The sequence below is a fragment of the Tursiops truncatus genome, chromosome 2, assembly GCF_011762595.2.
Source record: "Tursiops truncatus isolate mTurTru1 chromosome 2, mTurTru1.mat.Y, whole genome shotgun sequence".
NCBI lineage: Eukaryota > Metazoa > Chordata > Mammalia > Artiodactyla > Delphinidae > Tursiops > Tursiops truncatus.
Genome location: NC_047035.1, coordinates 145645222 through 145665409, shown reverse-complemented (window position 1 = coordinate 145665409; position 20188 = coordinate 145645222). Strand labels below are relative to the sequence as shown.

General features: G+C 40.4%; 1 pseudogene; it reads right to left on the bottom strand.

Moving 5' to 3' along the window:
• Positions 1–1231: 1231 nt before the first annotated feature.
• On the bottom strand, positions 1232–19637 carry LOC109551787 (heat shock cognate 71 kDa protein pseudogene; annotated as a pseudogene).
• Positions 19638–20188: the final 551 nt, after the last annotated feature.

The window sequence follows — 20188 nt, the reverse complement described above, 5'->3', positions numbered from 1 at the left end:
GAACGCAAACAGACCTACACCAAGACATATTATAATAAAAATGGCAAAATTAAAGAGAGGATTCTCGAGGCAGCAAGACAAAGAGTTAATTGCAGGGGAACCCCCATAAGGCTATCAGCCTGATTTCTCTACAGAAACGCTGCAGGCAGGGAGGGAGTGGCAAGATATATTCACAATCAAAGTCCTGAAAGGGAAAAATCTGCAACCTAGGATACTCTACCCAGCAAGATTATCATTTCGAATAGGAGATAAAGAACTTCTCAGACAAGCAAAAACTAAAAGAATACAGCAATACTAAACCTATCCTAAAGGAAATATTGAAAGGCCTTCTCTAAACAGAAAAGTAGTAAGAATCTATATGAAAGAGAAAATTACTATTGGAAAATAAATCACTTAAATAAGCCAGTACACACATTTAACAAAAACAAAAGAAAAATTTTCTGTGCAAGTGATGATAACCACAAGGAACAGTAAAAGGATAAACACGAAGATGTAAAAGAGGACATCTAAATCACAAAATGTGGGGAAGGAGAGGAAGGAAATGTAGATTTTTTTCCCTAGAAAATGTTTGAACCTATATGACTCCAGTCTAAGGCAAGTAAATATAAGAAGGGGTTAACACACGTGAAAAACAGGGTAACCAGAAATCAAAAATATACAGTAGAGTCACAAAACCCAAAAAGAAGAAAATATAAGTATAATACAAAAGAAAACCATCAAAACACAAAAGGAAAAACAAAAGGACAAATAAAATATAAAATCAACAGGAAAACAGGGTTTAAAATGGCAATAAATACATGTCTGTCAAAAATTACCTTATGTGTCAATGGACTAAATGCTCCAATCAAAAGACACAGAGTGGCAGGTTGGATTAAAATACAAGAGCCTAAAACATGCCGACTACAAGAGGCCCACTTTAGGGCAAAGGGCACACATAGATTGAAAGTGAGGACATGGAAGAAGATATTTCATGCAGACGGAAATGACAAGAAAGTCAGGATCACAATATTTATATCAGACAAAATAGACTTTGAAACAAAGACTACAAAGAGAGATAAAAAAGGACACTCTAAAATGATAAAAGGATCAATACAAGAAGAGAATATTACACTTGTCAACATATATGCACCCAATATAGGAGCACCCAAATATATACAACAAATACTAACAGACACAGAGGGAGAAATCTTTCAATGTTCTGTGGAACAGTGCTAACCCTATGCTAGGCTGGCTTAATCCACCTCTTCAATGGTGGGCCCAGAGGGGGCACCACCAGACGGAGGAGCTCCACCACCAGGGAAGCCCCCAGGCACTCCTCCTGGCATTCCTCCTGGCATGCCTCCTGTGCTCTGGTATAGCTTGGTAATGATGGCACTGCAGACTTTTTCCAGCTCCTTCTGCTGATGTTCAAATTCTTCCTTCTCTGCAGTCTGGTTCTTACCAAGCCAGTTGATTATTTCATTACACTTATCAAGAGTCTTCTGTTTGTCCTCATCATTAATCTTGCCTTGAAGTTTCTCATCCTCAACAGTAGCTTTCATGTTGAAAGCACAGGATTCAAGAGAATTCTTCAAAGACACCTTATCCCGCTGCTTCTCATCTTCAGCTTTGTACTCCTCTGCTTCCCGAACCATGTGTTCAATGTCTTCCTTGCTCAAACGGCCCTTGTCATTAGTGATGGTCATCTTGTTCTCTTTTCCTGTGCTCTTATCCACAGCAGAGACGTTGAGGATGCCATTGGCATCAATATCAAAAGTGACTTCAATCTGAGGAACTCCACGGGAGGCAGGAGGTATCCTGTGAGTTCAAACTTGCCAAGCAGGTTGTTATCCTTGGTCATGGCACGCTCACCTTCATAAACCTGAAAGAGTACACCGGGCTGGTTGTCCGAGTAGGTTGTGAAGGTCTGCGTCTGCTTGGTGGGAATGGTGGTGCTGTGCTTGATGAGGACAGTCACGACTCCACCAGCAGTTTCATTTCCAAGGGAAAGACGAGTGACATCCAACAGCAGGAAGTCTTGAACATTTTCAGATTTGTCTCCAGATAGAATGGCTGCCTGGACAGCTGCACCATAAGCAACAGCCTCATCAGGGTTGATGCTCTTATTCAGTTCTTTCCCGTTGAAGAAGTCCTGTAGAAGTTTCTGAATCTTGGGGATGCGGGTTGAACCACCCACCAGGACAATATCATGGATCTGAGACTTGTCTAGCTTGGCATCCCGAAGGGCTTTCTCCACAGGGTCCAGTGTGCCACGGAACAGGTCAGCATTCAGTTCTTCAAATCAGGCACGGGTAATTGAGGTATAGAAGTCAATTCCTTCATAGAGGGAATCAATCTCACTACTGGCCTGGGTGCTGGAAGAGAGAGTGCGCTTAGCACGCTCACAAGCAGTACGAAGGTGACAGACAGCCCTCTTGTTCTCACTGATGTCCTTCTTGTGTTTGAGCTTGAATTCTGCAATAAAATGGTTGACCATCCGGTTGTCAAAGTCTTCTCCACCTAAGTGGGTATCTCCAGCTGTAGATTTGACCTCAAAGATTCCATCCTCAATAGTGAGGATTGACACATCAAAAGTGCCACCACCTAAATCAAAGATCAGCACATTTCTTTCTGCTCCAACCTTTTTGTCTAAGCCATAGGCAATAGCAGCAGCAGTTGGCTCGTTGATGATTCGAAGTACATTGAGCCCAGCAATAGTTCCAGCATCTTTGGTAGCCTGACGCTGAGAATCATTAAAGTAAGCGGGTACTGTGACAACAGCATTGGTAAAAGTCTTCCCAAGGTAAGCTTCTGCTATTTCCTTCACCTTTGTCAAAACCATGGATGACACCTCCTCTGGATAAAACCTTTTTGTCTCTCCCTTGTATTCTACTTGAACCTTAGGCCTGCCTGCCTCATTAACCATCATGAAAGGCCAATGCTTCACATCAGACTGGAAAACAGCATCATCAAATCTTCGTCCAATGAGGCGTTTGAAGATGGCGGAAGAGTAAGACGCGGAGATCACTGTCCTCCCCACAGATACACCAGAAATACATCTACACGTGGAACAACTCCTACAGAACACCTACTGAACGCTGGCAGAAGACCTCAGACCTCCCAAAAGGCAAGAAAGCCCCCACATACCTGGGTAGGGCAAAAGAACAAAGAATAAACAGAGACAAAAGGATAGGGATGGGACCAGCACCAGTGGGAGGGAGCTGTGAAGGAGGAAATGTTTCCACACACTAGGAAGCCCCTTCGTGGGCGGAGACTGCGGGTGGCGCAGGGGGAAAGCTTCGGTACCGCGGAGGAGAGCACAGCAAAAGGGGTGCAGTGGGCAAAGTGGGGAGAGATTCCCGCACAGAGGATCGGTGCCGACCAGCATTCACCAGCCCGAGAGGCTTGTCTGCTCACTTGCTGGGGCAGGTGGGGTTGGGAGTTGAGGCTCGGGCTTCGGTCGGAGCGCCAGGAGAGGACTGGGGCTGGCAGCGTGAACACAGCCTGAAGGGAGCTAGTGAGCCACAGCTGGCCGGGAGTCCGGGGAAAAGTCTGAACCTGCCAAAGAGGCAAGAGACTTTTTCTTCCCTCTTTGTTTCCTGGTGTGCGAGGAGAGGGGATTAAGAGCGGTGCTTAAAGGAGCTCCAGAGACGGGCGCGAGCTGCGGCTAAAAGCGCGGACCCCAGAGACGGGCAGGAGACGCTAAGGCTGCTGCTGCCGCCACCAACAAGCCTGTGTGCGAGCACAGGTCACTATCCACACCCCGCTTCCGGGGAGCCTGTGCAGCCCGCCACTGCCAGGGTCCCGGGATCCAGGGACAACTCCCCCGGAAGAACGCACAGCGCACATCAGGCTGGTACAACGTCACGCCGGATTCTGCCGCCACAGGCCCGCCCCGCACTCCGTGCCCCTCCCTTCCCCCGGCCTGAGTGAGCAAGAGCCCCCGAATCAGCGGCTCCTTAACCCCATCCTGTGTGAGCGAAAACAGACACCCTCCGGCGACCTACACGCAGAGACGGGGCCAAACCCAAAGCGGAGCCCCTGGGAGCCGTGAGAACAAAGAAAAGAAAGGGAAATCTCTCCTTGCAGCCTCAGAAGCAGCGCATTAAAGCTCCACAATCAACCTGATGTACCCTGCATCTGTGGAATACATGAATAGACAACGAATCATCCCAAATTGACGAAGTGGACTTTGAGAGCAAGATTTACGATTTTTTCCCCTTTTCCTCTTTTTGTGAATGTGTATGTGTATGGTTCTGTGTGGGATACTGGCTGTATAGCTTTGCTTCCACCATTTGCCCTAGGGTTCTATCCGTCCGTTTTTTGTTTTTAATTTTGTTTCTTAATAATTATTTTTTATTTTAATAACTTTATTTTATTTTACTTTATCTTCTTTCTTACTTTCTTTCTTTCCTTTCTTCCCTCCTTTAGACAACGATTCATCCCAAATTGAAGAGGTGGACTTTGAGAGCAAGATTTATGATTTTTTCCCCTTCTCCTCTTTTTGTGAGTGTGTATGCATATGCTTCTGTGTGAGATTTTGTCTGTATAGCTTTGCTTCCACCATTTGTCCTAGGATTCTAGCCAACCTTTTTTTAAAAATTTTTTCTTTTTTTAATTTTAATAACCTTATTATATTTTATCTTACTTTATTTTACTTTATCTTCTTTCTTTTTTTCTTCCTTCCCTCCTTCCTCCCTTCCTTCCTCCCTCCCTTTCTTTCTTCCTCCCTTTCTTTCTTTCTTTTTTCTTTCTGTCTTCTTCTAATTCTTTCTTTCCAATTTTTCTCCCTTTTATTCTGAGCCGTGTGGATGAAAGGCTCTTGGTGCTGCAGCCAGGAGTCACTGCTGTGCCTCTGAGGTCGGAGAGCCAACTTCAGGACACTAGTCCACAAGAGACCTCCCAGCTCCACACAATATCAAATGGCAAAAATCTCCCAGAGATCTCCATCTCAACACCAGCACCCAGCTTCAGTCAACGACCAGCAAGCTACAGTGCTGGACATCCTATGCCAAACAACTAGCAAGACAGGAACACAACCCCACCCATTAGCAGAGAGGCTGCCTAAAATCATAATAAGTCCACAGACACCCCAAAACACACCACCAGACGTGGACCTGCCCACCAGAAAGACAAGATGCAGCCTCATCCACCAGAACACAGGCACTAGTCCCCTCAACCAGGAAGCCTACACAACCCACTGAACCAACCTTAGCCACTGGGGACAGACACCAAAAACAATGGGAACTATGAACCTGCAGCCTGCAAAAAGGAGACCCCAAACACAGTAAGATAAGTAAAATGAGAAGACAGAAACACACACAGCAGATGAGGGAGCAAGGCAAAAACCCACCAGACCTAACAAATGAAGAGGAAATAGGCAGTCTACCTGAAAAAGAATTCAGAATAATGATAGTAAAGATGATCCAAAATCTTGGAAATAGAATAGACAAAAATGCAAGAATCATTTAACAAGGACCTAGAAGAACTAAAGATGAAACAAATAACGATGAACAACACAATAAATGAAATTAAAAATACTGCAGATGGGATCAAGAGCAGAATAACTGAGGCAGAAGAACGGATAAGTGACCTGGAAGTTAAAATAGTGGAAATAACTACTGCAGAGCAGAATAAAGAAAAAAGAATGAAAAAAATGGAGGACAGTCTCAGAGATCTCTGGGACAACATTAAACACACCAATATTCGAATTACAGAGGTTCCAGAAGAAGAAGAAAAAAAGGGACTGAGAAAATATTTGAAGAGATTATAGTTGAAAACTTCCCTAATATGGGAAAGGAAATAGTTAATAAAGTCCAGGAACCACAGAGAGCCCCATACAGGATAAATCCAAGGAGAAATACACCAAGACACATAATAATCAAACTGTCAAAAACTAAATACAAAGAAAACATATTAAAAACAGCAAGGGAAAAACAACAAATAACACACAAGGGGAACCCCATAAGGTTAACAGCTGATCTTTCAGCAGAAGCTCTGCAAGCCAGAAGGGAGTGGCAGGACATATTGAAAGTGATGAAGGAGAAAAACCTGCAACCAAGATTACTCTACCCAGCAAGGATCTCATTCAGATTTGACGGAGAAATTAAAACCTTTACAGACAAGCAAAACCTGAGAGAGTTCAGCACCACCAAACAGACTTTACAACAACTGCTAAAGGAACTTCTCTAGGCAAGAAACACAAGAGAAGGAAAAGACCTACAATAATGAACCCAAAACAATTAAGAAAATGGGAATAGGAACATACCTATCGATAATTACCTTAAATGTAAATGGACTAACTGGTCCCACCAAAAGACACAGATTAGCTGAAAGGATACAAAAACAAGACCCATATATTTGCTGTCTACAAGGGACCCACTTCAGACCTAGAGACACATACAGACTGAAAATAAGGGGATGGAAAAAGATATTTCATGCAAATGGAAACCAAAAGAAACCTGGAGTAGCAATTCTCAAATCAGACAAAATAGACTTTAAAATAAAGAATATAAGAAGAGACAAAGAAGGACACTACATAATGATTAAGGGATCAATCCAAGAAGAAGATATAACAATTGTAAATATTTATGCACCAACACAGGAGCACCTCAATACATAAGGCAAATACTAACAGCCATAAAAGGGGAAATCGACAGTAACACATTCATAGTAGGGGACTTTAACACCCCACTTTCACCAATGGACAGATCATCCAAAATGAAAATAAATAAGGAAACACAAGCTTTAAATGATACATTAAAGAAGATGGACTTAATTGATATTTATAGGACATTCCATCCAAAAACAACAGAATACACACTTTTCTCAAGTGCTCATGGAACATTCTCCAGGATAGATCATATCTTGGGTCACAAATCAAGCCTTAGTAAATTTAAGAAAATTGAAATTGTATCAAGTATCTTTTCTGACCACAACGCTATGAGATTAGATACCAATCACAGGAAAAGATCTGTAAAAAAATACAAACACATGGAGGCTAAACAATACACTATTTAATAATGAAGTGATCACTGAATAAATCAAAGAGGAAATAAAAAATACCTAGGAATAAATGACAATGGAGACATGACGACCCAAAATCTATGGGATGCAGCAAAAGCAGTTCTAAGAGGGAAATTTATAGCAATACAATCCTACCTTAAGAAACAGGAAACATCTCAAATAACCTAACCTTGCACCTAAAGCAATTAGAGAAAGAAGAACAAAAAAATCCCCAAAGTTAGCAGAAGGAAAGAAATCATAAAGATCAGATCAGAAATAAATGAAAAAGAAACGAAGGAAACGATAGCAAAGATCAATAAAACTAAAACCTGGTTCTTTGAGAAGATAAACAAAATTCATAAACCATTAGCCAGACTCATCAAGAAAAAAAGGGACAAGACTCAAATCAACAGAATTAGAAATGAAAAAGGAGAAGTAACAACTGACACTGCAGAAATACTAAATATCATGAGAGATTACTACAAGCAACTCTATGACAATAAAATGGACAACCTGCAAGAAATGGAAAAATTCTTAGAAATGCACAACCTGCCAAGTCTGAATCAGGAAGAAATAGAAAATATGAACAGACCAATCACAAGCACTGAAATTGAAACTGTGATTTAAAATCTTCCAACAAACAAAAGCCCAGGACCAGATGGGTTCACAGGCGAATTCTATCAAACATTTAGAGAAGAGCTAACACCTATCCTTCTCAAACTCTTCCAAAATATAGCAGAAGGAGGAACACTCCCAAACTCATTCTACGGGGCCACCATCACCTTGATAACAAAACCAGACAAGGATGTCACAAAGAAAGAAAACTACAGGCCAGCATCACTGATGAACATAGATGCAAAAATCCTCAACAAAATACTAGCAAACAGAATCCAACAGCACATTAAAAGGATCATACACCATGATCAAGTGGGGTTTATTCCAGGAATGCAAGGATTCTTCAATATACGCAAATCAATCAACGTGATACACCATATTAACAAATTGAAGGAGAAAAACCATATGATCATGTCAATAGATGCAGAGAAAGCTTTCGACAAAATTCAACACCCATTTATGATAAAAACCCTGCAGAAAGTAGGCATAGAGGGAACTTTCCTCAACATAATAAAGGCCATATATGACAAACCCACAGCCAACATCATCCTCAATGGTGAAAAACTGAAAGCATTTCCACTAAGATCAGGAACAAGACATGGTTGCCCACTCTCACCACTCTTATTCAACATAGGTTTGGAAGTTTTAGCCACAGCAATCAGAGAAGAAAAGGAAATAAAAGGAATCCAAATCAGAAAAGAAGAAGTAAAGCTGTCACTGTTTGCAGATGACATGATACTATACATAGAGAATCCTAAAGATGCTACCAGAAAACTACTAGAGCTAATCAATGAATTTGGTAAAGTAGCAGGATACAAAATTAATGCACAGAAATCTCTGGCATTCCTATACACTAATGATGAAAAATCTGAAAGGAAAATCAAGGAAACACTCCCATTTACCATTGCAACAAAAGAATAAAATATCTAGGAATAAACCTACCTAAGGAGACAAAAGACCTGTATGCAGAAAATGATAAGACACTGATGAAAGAAATTAAAGATGATACAAATAGATGGAAAGATATACCATGTTCTTGGATTGGAAGAATCAACACTGTGAAAATGACTACTACCCAAAGCAATCTACAGATTCAATGCAATCCCTATCAAACTACCAATGGCATTTTTCACAGAGGTAGAACAAAAAAGTTCACAATTTGTATGGAAACACAGAAGACCCCAAATAGCCAAAGCAATCTTGAGAACGAAAAATGGAGCTAGAGGAATCAGGTTCCCTGACTTCAGACTATACTACAAAGCTAAAGTAATCAAGACAGTATGGTACTGGCACAAAAACAGGATGATAGATCAATGGAACAGGATAGAAAGCCCAGAGATCAACCCACGCACATATGGTCACCTTATCTTTGATAAAGTAGGCAGGAACGTACAGTGGAGAAAGGACAGCCTCTTCAATAAGTGGTGCTGGGAAAACTGGACAGGTACATGTAAAAGTATGAGATTAGATCACTCCCTAACACCATACACAAAAATAAACTCCAAATGGATGAAAGACCTAAATGTAAGGCCAGAAACTATCAAACTCTTAGAGGAAAACATAGGCAGAACACTCTATGACATAAATCACAGCAAGATCCTTTTTGACCCACCTCCTAGAGAAATGGAAATAAAAACAAAAATAAACAAATGGGACCTAATGAAACTTCAAAGCTTTTGCACAGCAAAGGAAACCATAAACAAGATGAAAAGACAACCCTCAGAATGGGAGAAAATATTTGCAAATGAAGCAACTGACAAAGGATTAATCTCCAAAATTTATAAGCAGCTCATGCAGCTCAGCAACAAAAAAACCAAGAACCCAATCCAGAAATGGGCAGAAGACCTAAACAGACATTTCTCCAAAGATATACAGATTGCCAACAAACATATGAAAGAATGCTCAACATCGTTAATCATTAGAGAAATACAAATCAAAACGACAATGAGATATCATCTCACACCAGTCAGAATGGTCATCATCAAAAAATCTATGAACAATAAATGCTGGAGAGGGTGTGGAGAAAAGGGAATCCTCTTGCACTGTTGGTGGGAATGTAAATTGATACAGCCACTGTGGAGAACAGTATGGAGGTTCCTTAAAAAGCTACAAATAGAACTACCATATGACCCAGCAATCCCACTACTGGGTATATACCCTGAGAAAAACATAATTCAAAAAGAGTCATGTACCAAAATGTTCATTGCAGCTCTATTTACAATAGCCCGGAGATGGAAACAACCTAAGTGTCCCTCATCGGATGAATGGATAAAGAAGATGTGGCTCATATATACTGTGGAATATTACTCAGCCATAAAAAGAAACGAAACTGAGCTATATGTAATGAGGTGGATAGACCTAGAGTCTGTCATTCAGAGTGAAGTAAGTCAGAAAGAGAAAGACAAATACCGTATGCTAACACATATATATGGAATTTAAGAAAAAAAATGTCATCAAGAACCTAGGGGTAAGACAGGAATAAAGACACAGACTTACTAGAGAATGGACTTGAGGATATGGGGAGGGGGAAGGGTAAGCTGTGACAAAGCAAGAGAGAGGCATGGACATATATACACTAACAAATGTAAGGTAGATAGCTAGTGAGAAGCAGCCGCATGGCACAGGGAGATCAGTCTGGTGCTTTGTGACCACCTGGAGGGGTGGGATAGGGAGGGTGGGAGGGACGGAGATGCGAGAGGGAAGAGATATGGGAACATATGTATATGTATAAATGATTCACTTTGTTATAAAGCAGAAACTAACACACCATTGTAAAGCAATTATACTCCAATAAAGATGTAAAAAAACCATAATGATGAAGCAGAAATCAATAGACTAAAAATCAATAGAAAAGATCAATGAAACTAAGATCTTGTTCTTTGAAAAGATAAACAAAATTGATAAACCTTTAGCTAGATTCATTAAGAAAAAAGAGGGCCCACATCAATAAAATCAGATATGAAAAAGGAGAAGTAACAACTGACACCACAGAAATACCAGTGAGCATAAAGTGGCTACTATGACCAATTATATGCCAATAAAATCGACAACCTAGAAGAAATGGACAAATTTCTAGAAATGCACAATCTCCCAAGACTGAACAAAGAAGAAACAGAAAATATAATCCGATGAATTACCAGTAATGACATTGAATCAGTTACAAAAAAAAAAACAAACTTCCAGGTTATGCCTGCCCTCTTCCAGCCAGTCCTCTCCATAGGCCTTGAAGCCTGCTCCTCCATCTTCTCCCTTGGTACCCACAACACACTTCCACCTTCAGTGCCAATGCTAGGATCTACAATGGATAGGCTGGAGACAAGATCTGGAGTAGAAGTACTTGAGCTCACCTCTGCTAATGAAAACACCAAAATCACAACTAACTGCTAAACAATCATTGATAAAAAATGACTATAACCTACCAAAAAAGATATTCTACATCCAAAGACAGAGAAACCACAATGAGATGGTAGGAGGGGTGCATTCATGAGATAATCAAATGCCATACTGGCCAGACGGGCAATCCACAAAATGGAAAATAATAATAGTCACAGAGGTTCTCCCACAGGACTGAGAGTTCTCAGCCCCACACTAGGCTCCCCTGCCTGGGGGTCTGGCCTCGGGAGGAGAAGCCCCCAAAGCATTTGGCTTTGAGGGCCAGCAGGTCATGACTGCAGGAACTCCACAGGCCTGAGGCAAACAGAGACTCCACTCTTGGAGGGCACACACAAGGTCTCATGCACACTGGGACTCAGGGCAAAAGCAGTGACTTCATAGGATCCTGGGCCAGAACTACTTGCTGGTTTTGGAGTGTGGCCTGGGGAGGTGGGGGCTAGCTGTGGCTCACTGTGGTGACAAGGACACTAGTGGTGGAGGTACTAGGGAGTACTCATTGGTGTGAGCTCTCCTGGAGGTCACAGTTTTGACACCAAGACCTGGACCCCCCCAACAGCCTGCAAGCTCCAGTGCTGGGAGGCCTCAGGCCAAAAAACCAACAAGGCAGGGGCATAGCCCCACTCATCAGCAAACAGGCGGCTTAAAGTCATCCTGAGCCTACAGCTGCCTCTAAACACACAACTTGACATGGTCCTGCCCACCAGAGGGACAATACCCAGCTCCACCCACCGGCGGGCAGATACCAGTCCTTCCTACCAGGAAGCCTGCACAAGCCCCTGGACCAACCTCACCCACCAGGGGGCAGACAAAAGAAGCAAAAGGAACTACAATCTGGCAGCCTGTGGAACGGAGACCACAAACACAGTAACTTAGACAAAATGAGACAGAAGAGGAATATGTTCCAGATGAAGGAACAAGATAAAACCCCAGAAAAACTAAGTGAAGTGGAGACAGGTAATCTGTCCAAAAGAATTCAGAGTAATGATAGTAAAGATGATCAAAGATCTTGTAAAAAGAATGGAGGCACAGACCAAGAAAGTAAAAGAAATGTTTAAAAAAGAGCAAGAAGATATTAAGAACAAACAAAGTTGAACCATACATTAACTGAAATGAAAAACACACTGGAAGGAATCAATAGTAGAAAAAATGAGGCAGAAGAATGGATGACTGAGCTGGAAGACAGAATGTTGGAAATCACTGAAGCAGAACAGAATAAAGAAAAAAGAATGAAAAGAAGTGAGGACAGTTTAAGAGACTTTTGGGACAACATTAAATGCACCAACATTTGCATTTTAGGGTCCCAGAAGGAGAAGAGAGAGAACGGGCCTGAGAAAATATTGGAAGAGATAATAGCTGAAAACTTCCCTAACATGGGAAAGGAAACAGTCATACAAGTCCAGGAAGTGCAGAGAGTCCCATACAGGATAAACCCAAGGAGGAACATGCCAAGACATATATTAATCAAGCTGAAAATAACTGAAGACGAAGAGAAAATATTAAAAGCAACAAGGGAAAAAGCAACAAATAACATACAAAGGAATTCCCATAATTTTATCAGCTGATTATTCAGCAGAAACTACAGGCCAGAAGGGAGTGGCACGATATATTTCAAGTGATTAAAGGGAAAAACCTACAACCAAGAATACTCTACCCATCAAGGCTCTTATTCAGATTTGATGGAGAAATCAAAAGCTTACAGACAAGTAAAAGCTAAGAGAATTTAGCACCACCAAACCAGCTTTACAACAAATGCTAAAGGAACTCCTCTAGGTGGAAAAGGCCACAACTAGAAACCAGAAAACTACAAAATGGGATAGCTCTCTGGTAAAGGCAAACATACAGTAATAGTAGGAAATCATTCACACATAAATATGATATCAAAACCAACAAATGTGACAAGAGGAGAGTACAAACGCAGGATACTGGCAATATGTTTGAAATTAAAAGACCAGAAGCTTAAAACAATCTTGTTCATAGACAGACTGCTATATCAAAACCTCATGGTAACTGCAAACTGAAAATCGACAATAGATACACAAAAAAGAAAAAGGAATCCAAACGCAACACTAAAGTTAGTCATCAGTTCACAAAAGAAGAGAATAAAAGAGGAAGGGAAGAAAAAAAATCAAGAAAAACAAATCCAAAACAATTAACAAAATGACAATAAGAACATACATAGTGATAATTACCTTAAATGTAAATGGATTAAATGCTCCAACCGAAAGGCATAGACTGGCTGAATGCATACAAAAACAAGACCCATATATATGCTGTCTAGAAGAGACCCACTTCAGATCTAGGGCTACATACAGACTGAAAGGGAGGGGATGAAAAAAGGTATTCCAGGCAAATGGAAATCAAAAAAAGCTAGCATAGCAATACTCATTTAAGACAAAATAGAAATTAAAGACTGTTACCAGACACAAAGAAGGACACTACATAATGATCAAGGGATCAATCCAAGAAGAAGATATAACAATTGTAAATATATATGCATCTAACATAGGAGCATCTCAATATATAAGACAAATACTAACAGACATAAAAGGAGAAATCGACAGTAACATGATAATAGTGGGAGATTTTAACACCCCACTTACCCCAATGGACAGATCATCCAGACAGAAAATAAACAAGGAACACAATTAAGACCAGATAGACTTAATTGATATTTATAGGACATTCCACCTGAAAGTAGCAGAATACACTTTCTTTTCAAGTACATGAGGAACATTCTCCAGGAAAGATCACATGTTGGGCCACAAAGCGAGCCTCGATAAATTTTAAAAAATTGAAATCTTATCAAGCATCTTTTCCAACCACAACGTTATGAAATTAGAAATCAATTACAAAGAAAAAAGACTGCAAAAAACACAAACACATGGAAGCTAAACAATATACTACCAACAAACCAATGGATCACTGAAGAAATCAGAGGGGAAATCAAACAATACCTAGAGACACATGAAAACGAAAACAAAATGATCCAAAGCCTATGGGATGTAACAAAAGCAGTTCTAAGACGGAAGTTTATAGTGATACAATCTTGCCTCAGGAAACAAGAAAAATCTCAAATAAACAACCTAACCTTACACCTAAAGCAACTAGAGAAACAGGAACAAACAAAACCCAAAGCTAGTAGAGGGAAAGAAATGATAAAGATCAGAGCAGAAAGCAGTGAAATAGAGATGAAGAAAACAATAGAAAAGAACAATAAAACTAAAAGCTGATTCTTTGAAAAGAAGACTAATTACAAGTACTGAAATTGAAAGTGTGATTAAAAAAAACTCCTAACAACAGAAGTCCAGGATCAGATGGCTTCGTGGGCAAATTCTATCAAACATTTAGAGAAGAGATAACACCTATCCTTCTGAAACTATTTGAAAAAATTGCAGAGGAAGGAAGCCTTCCAAAGTCATTCTACAAGGCCACCATCACCCTGATACTAAAACCAAACAAAGATACCCCAATAAAGGAAATTACAGGCCAATATCACTGACAAACGTAGATGCAAAAATCCTCAACAAAATACTAGCGAACCAAATCCAACAATGCATGAAAAGTATCATATACCATGATCAAGTGGGATTTACCCCAGGGATGCAAAGATTTGTCAATATATCAAATCAATCAGTGTGATACACCACACTAACAAATTGAATAAAAATCATATGATAATCTCAAAAGATGCACATATAGCTTTTTGTTCATAAAATTCAACATCCATTTATGACAAAAACTCTCTAGAGGGTACTTCCCTGGTGGTACAGTGGTTAAGAATCTGCCTGCCAACGCAGGGGACATGGGTTAGAGCTCTGGTCCGGGAAGACCCTACATGCCATGGAGCAACTAAGCCCATGCACCACAACTGCTGAGCCCACGTGCCACAACTATTGAAGCCCACATGCCTAGAGGCCGTGCTCCGCAACAAGAGAAGCCACCACAATGAGAAGCCCGCACACCACAATGAAGAGTAGCCCCTGCTCGCTGCAACTAGAGAAAGCCTGCACGCAGCAACGAAGACCCAACACAGCCAAAAATAAATAAAATATAAAAAACTCTAGAAAGTGGGGATAGAGGGAGCATACCTCAACGTTATAAAGGTCTTATATGACAAACCCACAGCTAACATCATACTCAATGGTGAAAAGCTGAAGGCATTTCTTCTAAGATCAGGAACAAGACAAGGATGTCCACTCTTGCCACTTTTATTCAACATAGTTTTGGAATTCCTAGCCACAGCAATCAGAGAAGAAAAAGAAATAAAAGGAATCCCAACTGGAAAAGAAGAAGTAAAACTTTCAGTGTTTGAAGATGACATGAACTATACATAGAAAACCCTAAAGATGCTACCAGAAAACTACTAGAGTTCATTAATGAATTCGGTAAAGTTGGAGAATACAGAATTAATACATAGATATCTGTTGCATTTCTATACACTAACAACAGAAGGTTGGAAAGAGAAATTAAGGAAAAAATCCCTTTTACCATTGCATCAAAAAAAAAAATACTTAGGAATAAACTTACCTAAGGAGGCAAAAGACCTGTATTCTGAAAACTATAAGATGCTGAGGAAAGAAATGGAAGATTACACAAACAGATGGAAAGATACCATGTTCTTGGATTGGAAGAATCAATACTGTCAAAATGACTATACTGCCCAAGGCAATCTACAGACTCATTACAAGCCCTATCAAATTACCAATGGCATTTTTTGCAGATCTAGAACAAAAAATCTTAAATTTGTATGGAAATACAAAAGATCCAGAACAGATAAAGCAATCCTGAGAAAGAAAAATGGAGCTGGCGGAATCAGGTTCCCTCACTTCAGAGTATACAATAAAGCTACATTAATCAAAACAATATGGTACGGGCACAAAGACAGACTTATAGATCAATGGAACAGGATAGAAGGCCCAGAAATCAACCCACATACCTATGGTCAATGAATCTATGACAAAGAAGGCAAGAATATACAATGGAGAAAAGACAGTCTCTTCAATAAGTGGGGTTGGGAAAACTGGACAGCTACATGTAAAAGAATGAAATTAGAACAGTTCCTAACACCATACACAAAAATAAACTCAAAATGGATTAAAGACCTAAATGTAAGACCAAATACAATAAAACTCCTAGAAGAAAACATAGGGAGAATATTCTTTGACATAAATTGCAGCAATATCTTTTTCAATTCACCTCCTAAAGAAAATAAAAACAAAAATAAACAAATTTGACCTAATTAAACTTAAAAGCTTCTGCACAGGGCTTCCCTGGTGGCGCAGTGGTTGAGAGTCCGCCTGCCGATGCAGGGGACGCGGGTTCGTGCCCCGGTCCGGGAAGATCCCACATGCTGCGGAGCGGCTGGGCCCGTGAGCCATGGCCGCTGAGCCTGCGCGTCCGGAGCCTGTGCTCCGCAACGGGAGAGGCCACAACAGTGAGAGGCCCACATACTACAAAAAAAAAAAAAAAAAAAGCTTCTGCACAGCAAAGGAAAACATAAATAACACAAAAAGACAACACACAGAATGGGAGAAAATATTTGCAAATGATGTGACTGACAAGGGATTAATCTCCAAAATATACAATCAGCTCATCCACCTCAATATCAAAAAAACAAAAACCCAATCAATAAATGGGCAGGAGATATAAATAGACACTTCTCCAAAGAAGACATACAGATGGCCAAAAAGGTCATGAAAAGATGCTCAACATTGCTAATTAGAGAAATGCAAATCAAAAGTACAATGAGATAGCACCTCACACTGGTCAGAATGGCTATCATCAAAAACTCTACAAACAATAAATGCTAGAGAGTGTGTGGAGAAAAAGGAACCCTCCTACACTGCTGGTGGGAATGTTAGTTGGTGCAGCCACTATGGAGAACAGTATGGAGGTTCCTTAAAAAACTAAAAATAGAGCTACCATATGATCCAGAAATCCCATTCCTGGACATATATCCAGAGAAAAGTGTAATTTGAAAAGATACCTGCACCCCAATGTCCACTGAAGCACTGTTACAACAGTCAAGACATGGAAGCAACCTAAGTGTCCATCGACAGATGAATGAATAAAGAAGATGTGGAATATATATATACAATGGAATATTACTCAGCCATAAAAAAGAATGAAATCATACCATTTGCAGCAACACAGATGGACCTAGAAATTGTCATATTAAGTGAAGTATGTCAGACAGAGAAAGACAAATACCATATGATATCACTTATATGTGGAATCTAATGATATGAATGAACTTATTTACAAAACAGAAACAGATTCACAGACTTCAAAAACAAACTTATGGTTACCAAAGGAGAAAGGTCGGGGAGAGGGATAAAGTAGGAGGTTGGGATTAACATTTACACACTACTATATATAAAATAGCTAATCAACAAAGACCTACTGTATAGCACAGGGAACTCTATGCAATATTCTGTAATAATCTATATAGGAAAAGAATCTAAAAAAGAATAGATATATGTATATATTAATCTGAAGCACTTTGATGTACACCTGAAACTAACACAACATTGTAAATCAACTATACTCCAATGTAAAATAAAAATTAAAAAATAAAAAACTTCCAACAAACAGAAGTCCAGGAGCAGAGGGCTTCACAAGTGAATTCTACCAAACATTTAGAGAAGCGTTAACACCTATTTCTCTCGAACTATTCCAAAAACTTGCAGAGGAAATTGCAGGGTCAGGAATTATAGCGTTGGAGGAAATGGGTGCAGGATCATGAGGAAACCAAGGACATGTGAATACTGATGCCTGGAACATTTGAGGGCACTGGACATACAGGACATGAGAAATGGGCTGAAGTCATTGGAATGAGGGCAGGATAAAGGGCAAGGGAGAAGGAAGATATGAAGGATAAAAGGTTTGGGAGCAATAGAAGGGGGAGTTGGGTTGGGCTGAGAGCTCTGGAATCCAGGGGATAGAGGTTTCATGGGAATGGAGGTCTAAAGTGCACAGGATGGACATGGGAGAGCAACAAAGATGCCTAGAAGGGGAAGAATTAGTTCTGGAGATAAAGGTCACAGAGGAATAGAGAAAGATGGAGTAGAGGGGTGGAGGTGGGGTGATGGTAGTTGCAGTGGGTAGACTGAAGGTCACTCATTTTTTCTCCTATTCATTAATTCCATGATTTGCATTCAAATCATAACTTAATTGTGAATAGTTTCTAATTTGAGACCTTGAGGTAATAACCTTATTTATATAAAATACTCGTGATGATCCCTTCAACTGAATACACAGTAAAGGATTAGAGAAAAAAAATATTAAACAATGATACAATATTTCTTCTCTCCTTTAGGGACATCGGGTGCAAAGTGTCACCACAGAGGGCTCACAGATTGAAATGGATTCTGTCTAGTACCTGAATGGTCCTGGAAGTGGATTTTACCCTGGAAGTTGCAGATAAGAACCTATGCCTCATGAAACCCTGATTTTTGACCTTGGAAGACCCTAAACAGAAAGCCCAGCAAAAACAACTGGATTTCTAACTTATGAACTGAAGAATGTTTTTTAAACTGCTAAATGTGTGGTCATATGTGATGGCAGTGATAGGAAAGTACTATGCATAGGAATGAATTTAATTATAAAATAATAAACATTATAAAATATTGTAAAATATAAACAAAAGTCAAGTAACAGTGCCCATTAATTAACCATTCCCAAAGGCAATAAAAGTTTTCTCTCCAGATATAACATCATCAGTTCCAAGTATATCCTCCTTGCTATGCATTTCCATGTGTAACTGAAATTATATTTGAATTTGTATAATATGCATCCACACATAGACAAACACTTAATATTATGTACATGGTTGAATATTTACATACATATTGTCAAATCAAACTTTCTATCAGATTACGTTCCTTAACCAATGACATATGAAGGTGATATCGTCGCACCAGTAGAAATGGGTTTCCTGCATTCCCAAACACACGACATCATATTCCATGGTAATTATGAATAAAATGAATTTACTGAAACACTCCCTGGTTATGCATTTGCATAGTTGCATGTGTTTTTCTCTTGTGATCACAGAACGTGGATCTTTGATTTGTACACATGTGGCTTATCTTGGGTGGTTCTGGGACATGAAATTTTTGCACCAACGTGACTGTGCATTTCTACACTATGTGGAGCATTGCTAAATTACTGTGCGAATGAGTGAAAAGTATAATGTCCCATTATAACACTGCGTTTCCAGTGTTAAAGTAATTAAACAAGGAGGCCATTAGGTTCAGGTGACTTTCATGCTTTGGTAGCCTACAATAAGCAAACAAAACTTAATCCAGAGTCAAGGCACTTTAATCTGAGAAAATAAATTAAGAACAACCAATCACACACAGCCAACTAGGCTTTCCAAACACAAGGTGACTGGTAAAGATACAGTCAAATATTATCCTTGCTTTGATGTGGTGTCTTCTCTGGAAAAACCTCTCCCCTAGCTTTTGCAGATAAAGTGCTCCTAACCACCTTTGATTTGAGGCTACTGGAACTGAGTAGAAGGATGCTCAAATTAACTCTTGAAACTGTGAATGTGCATCATTTTATCTTTAACACCACATAGAGCCACACCTCCTTTTGCGCTTTTTCCTCACGTAGTCCCTGAACGCCTCACCGAGGTGCATCGTGGCCTGAGGACTCAGTGTGATGTCTTTGCCCACTTCTCCCTGCCCCCACTCTCTCACGCCAGCAACACACCAGCACCGCTATGCCCTCACCTGACCAGACTCCACCCTTGATAATAACACCACAACACCCGCACTGAGTCTCGCACCTCATTGCTGAGCAGCGCACAGAGGACTTGTGGCACACACCAGCCCCGCCCAGGGCCAGAACCTCCACTCGCAGTCTCCTCCCTTCCCCAGGGCGGGGCTCCAGCTCACCAGTCTTGAATCCCATTTCAACGAGCCCCACACCCTAGAGTTCACAGTTCAGGCAAGCTGGAAGCTGGTACCACAATCTGTAGCACAGACCAGTTCTCCCTCTGACCCATGTTGTTACCCCTAGGGTTTTTGACAACCTTTCGCTTTTTTGCCTTTTCTTTAGCCCAAACCTTCACACAGGAGATGGAGATGTACCTCTGTGACAGCAAGAGACATAAACCTGGGCTTCTCAAAATAATTTCCATTGAAGCAGAGCTTCCCAACCCACATTTTAAAGCCTAGCTTCCTCCTTC